General features: G+C 38.1%; 1 pseudogene; it reads right to left on the bottom strand.

The window, feature by feature from the left end:
* Positions 1 to 729: 729 nt before the first annotated feature.
* The window catches only part of LOC123249796, an 8,858-nt pseudogene continuing 4,469 nt past the window's right edge, over positions 730 to 5,118 (bottom strand).

Consider the following 5,118-nt stretch of genomic DNA (forward strand, 5'->3'; position numbering starts at 1 on the left):
AGATTAGAGAAGTCAAGTTCTCCCCTTGCCCTGTGGTTTTGCCATTTAGGTTTTAGTGTAGAATCCCCTATCCCTATTTAGTTTCTCATAATTAAATTGCTTAAAACTTTTACCTTGCCTGTTGGTTCCAAAGACCCTGGCCTAGGGTGAGCAGAGTGACATTAGGCCAACTGCCATTCTTGATTCTTGGTCTCCCTATCCTGGCTGGTTCTGTCTCTCATTCAACCCAGTGTGTATGCCCACAAACCATTAGGACACATTTACATCCCAGATGCCCCATTTTTTTACACCTATCACCTATCATATATCCATCCTTCAGTCTACCTATCTATCTATTCATTCATCCATCCACTATTTTTCCATTTATCCATCTTTCTGCCTATCTGCCTGTCTCTTTATCCATCTTTCTATCTAGCTAGATCTCTACTGTCAGTACCAGAGTAGGGATTTAAAAGTATATTCTCTAACTCTAAATTCAATAATCTTTATATGTTACCACATTCCCTCCTCATTATCATTATGCTCATTTCTGGTCAAATAATTTATCCATGAGAGACACAGAAGTAGTATTTGTTGTTGTTGCAAGAGAAGTGCCGAATTAATTTTCAAGAAAGGCAGAACTTTGAGCATCACATTGTATTTCAATATTGTAACCATGCTGACATGACTCTGAGCTTCTGATTCCTACCCAAGATACTTATTCAAGAAATGACTTGATAAGTATACCTACTAAGAACGCAAGTAAGAGTACTTGGTAAATTTTAGATGATTTGAAATGGAATCAGTTCTTTTCTTCCTGCTGCTCCCAGTTGCTAGTGTGGTGATTATTCAAATAAAGATATTTAATGTATCCAAGTAGATTCTCATCATTGAATTAATGGGGTCATATCTTTCTGTGCCATATATCTGCTCTTCTACTGCACACCTGATGATATTTGGGGTGTCATACAGAAGGAACATCCTAAAAAGAACTAATCATCATATCTTGTCAAAGAATAAAGACTAGCACCAAGACCAGTGGTAAGTGGTAGAAATATAGATCACAGAGAAGAGACAAAAACAACACCCAGGCCCACTCCCAGTGGTGCTCCAATGTTTGGAAATTTTTTTTACTTGGAACACACATGGCTACAGGAGAGAGGCTGCCCACAATGCCTGCTGTTGCCAAGCAGCAATGAGAATCAGAGGGTCACCCTTCAGAGTCAAAAGGGCCACCAATGCACCATAAAATCAGAATAGACCATCCAAGCAACATATTTTAAGCCTGAGTTCTGTTCATATGATATTGACCAAACCAGCATTCCAGCACCAATCATAGTCAAAATCATGCAAAAATTGCTCTAACTTCCAGCCAAGAGCCTTTCATCATAAAGATCATTAAAACAAGTGACTGGCTAAGGCAAATAATGCCATTAAAGCAACACTCCAAGCAAAAGAGAGCTGGCCTCAAAACCAAGAAGACCTAGTTTCAAGTCCTCCCTCTGACATGTACCAGCTGGGTGACCCTGGACAATTCATTAAAATTTTAAGCACTCTAAAAAGCATTCTGACTCTAAGTTACATTGAAAGGAGTTTCCTATACCAGTGAAATCACAGATAAAATCTTTATCCTCATCCCTAATTTGTTTGTTCTCTTCTAGAATCACAGAACCAAAGCACTGGAAGGAGCAGCAGGGGTCATCTATCTGATTCATGAGCGAGCAGGATTCCTCCATTCAACATGCTTGGCAAATGATCAATTAACGTCTGCTCCATGATCTCTAGAGAAGGGGAGCCCACCACCTCTGGAAGCAACCCATTCACCCACATACAGCATTATTTTAAGGAAGGCTGTCCTTACAATGAGGTGAAATCCATTTCTACCCATTGCTCTAGTTTTCCCCTCTAACGTGAGGTGGAGCAAGTCTGATTCCTAATCCCTTTTGCCTAAAATATTCTCCACTCCTAATATTCAAGGCTAAGCTCAGATCACATTTCTTCTATGAAACTTTCCCCAATTGTCTCAACCTACATTAATGTCTTTATATCTCCTTCCCTGAGTTCCTAGAGCATTTCCAATTCATTCTACTCCAATTCTGTCTTATATCATTATCTGGGCTTGCCTTGTCTTCTCAAAAAGTTAGTTACTTGAGGGTTATGACTATGTTTGACAGTTCTTTTGCATGCTCCAAAGTACCTAGCCCAGTATTTTGTGAATATTTCAAAATTTCAAGGATACACAATTTCGTGGCATCAATAGATAATCCCTCCACCAATAAAGATTGAAATTCTGCTACATCTAAGTGTGTGACTTTTACGAGCTGCTGTTACTAGAGGAGGGATCAAAAATTGCATCTGCTAATCAGTATTATGGAACGAGATTTTCTTTCACTCCTCAGACAACAGACATACAATCTATCACTGCTTCTATTTCATATGTACATGCTTATTTCTCCGTTGTCTCCCACATCAGAATGTGAGCTGCTTATATCCGCAGAGCTTGGCACATAGTAATTAAATGCCTAATAAATGTTGACTGACTGACTAACCTCCCCCAGCCAATACAGAATAGAGTGACTTACTTTTCATCTCAGAAGGCCTACCAGACTTTTCCATCCCTAGCATTGCTTTCAGAAACTCAGGGTCACCTCTACATTATGATGAAATATTTCAATAGGACTTCAGTGGAGGTCTAAGGTGCATAATGAGTGCTAAATAAATATTTGGTGCATTGAATTGGATTATTGTAGTATCGTTCGTTAGACCATGTCCTCTGAACCTTGCATTATTGAAAATGCAGCCTTTCTTCCTGCTCACTCCTGACCCTGAACCTAGAAAAAAAGAACAACAAGTCACTGAAATATACTCTAGCATTTTATTCTTTTCTTCGGAAAGGGGAGGTTGGTCACATTTCCCTCACTGAGTTCCAATACATTTATTCTGCCCTTCTCTGTCCTCTTAGTTATTTCAATTAGGTATTCTTTTCCTGGTCTAAACTAGCACAAAGGCATTCAAATTGTTTCAAGTTCATTTGGAGAGAAAGTGAAGTTCAGATACAGTATAGTGTTTAATTAAGCTTGCTTTTTGCTTCCCATTGAAAATTGAACTTGGTTATTAAACAAGGAGGAGTTGATTAGAATAGCATGTTTGCAAGCCGACTTAAAGGGTGAGACCAAAAGAGACAACACATCTCTAGGACAGGAAAGGCTAGAATTGAGCAGCATGAGTAACTCGAAGTCAAGAACCCTTGCCCTGGAGCCCTAATATAATATGGATTTAGGGTCCATGCTATGGGTCTTCCAAAAAGTCTCTTGATATTACATCAAGTAAAACCCCTAGGCTGAGGTCCAGGGTACGTTAAATTATGTTCTTAAGAAAATGGGTTAAAGGGAGAGGCCAGTGTTTAAAGGAAGGTACGATATAATTTTAGATCATTCTATTTGGTATAAGAAGTGTTCTCCTCCCATCCATCTATGAAAAATCATATGAAGGTTAGGAAAATCAAAGAAAGAGGGTGGGGCTAGTCACAACTTTGAAAAAGTAGATCCCAATATCAATACTGCAAAGGCACACAAGGCTGATTTTTGATAGTGGTCAGAGAGTGCCACAAGCAACCATTAGAAAGAATTGAAAGATAGAAACCAGTGAAGAAAAGTTAACGGTCTTCTTTGGGTAATTCTTAGATTAGAGCAGTGGTTCTTAATCCAAAGAACATGAATTCTAAAATATATCTATATTCTCCAATCTATAATATATAAAATAAAGTTTACATTAAATATATGATAATAGTATTTTAATAATTTGTTTATTTTTAATTTTACATATTATATTTTGGACATTTAAAAAGAATCTGGGAAGAGGTACAGGCTTTGTTAGATTGTTGAAGAGATCAATAGTACCAAAAAAAAACAAAACTTAAGAATTCTTAGATTAGAAAACATCCAGGTTATGAAAAGGTTTGACATATCATTGCAATTCACTAAACTAGAGGGCAGTACAGGGATAGAATCCAAAGAAAATAGTCAGAGCATATCATATCCTCAATATCAAATACAGTAGACACTGTGAAGGAAAATACCAGGAAGGGACAAGGTAGGGAGGGGAGAAGAAGAATATTCTTAAGTATTACAACTAGAATAGACCTTCAAAATGATCCAGGCCAACCTCCTCATCTTACAAATGAGAAGTCTGAGACCTGGAGAGAGGATGTGACTTGTAAATGGCAAGGCTAGGATTCAAAACCAGTTACTTTAATTTCAAATCCACTGATAATTTGAAGGTGCCATATTCCCTTCTCACTGTCACTTGAATACTTCCTGTGCTTTTCTGGCCCTGTATTTTGTTCATGCACTTTCTGAGTTAAAGAAACACAGCCATGGAAGGTATCTCAAAGGTCATCTATTCTGGCTCATATGAGAACAATATTTCAAAGAAGTTGCAAATCAGTCATTGCTCAAAGACTTGAGATGAACTGAGTATCAACATGTATAATGAGGGTTAGAGATCAAATCCACAAAAAGGACCCAATGTTGCCATTCTGGTGTGTTAAAATCAGATGTCAAGAACCAAGAAGAGTTAGAATTATTTTATTCAACCAAAGAGGATTTGATTCTGCCTCATTTTGAAGCCATTGATCACTGTTTTTTAATTGTTTTTGACCATTGGTTTGAAATAGGATTTAAATAGGACCTCACTGTGGTAACCGCAGACTTGCTACCCAGGGGAAATTTCATTTTCAAGTGCAAAATAATTTGAGATGAAACAGGAGATTCAAAAGAATCAGGAAGGTTTTTCTTTCCTAAGTGGATCATAAATGAATCATAAACCATACAGAGCTAGAACAAGAAGGGACTTTGGAGACTATGTGGTCTAACTTCCTCACTTTATACATAAGGAGTCTAAGTCCAAAGGAAGTAAAATAACTTGTCCAATGTTATATAGGCAATCTTTGGATCCAGGTTCAGGTGACTGAGTAAGAAGAAAAGAAGGAAGGCAGGAAGGAAAGAAGGAAGGAAGGCAGGAAGGTAGGAAGGCAGGAAGGCAGGAAGGCAGGAAGGCAGGAAGGAAGGAAGGAAGGAAGGAAGGAAGGAAGGAAGGAAGGAAGGAAGAAAGGAAGGAAGGAAGGAAAGAAGGAAGGAA

The sequence above is a fragment of the Gracilinanus agilis genome, chromosome 1 (assembly GCF_016433145.1).
Source record: "Gracilinanus agilis isolate LMUSP501 chromosome 1, AgileGrace, whole genome shotgun sequence".
In the NCBI taxonomy this organism is placed as follows: Eukaryota; Metazoa; Chordata; class Mammalia; order Didelphimorphia; family Didelphidae; genus Gracilinanus; species Gracilinanus agilis.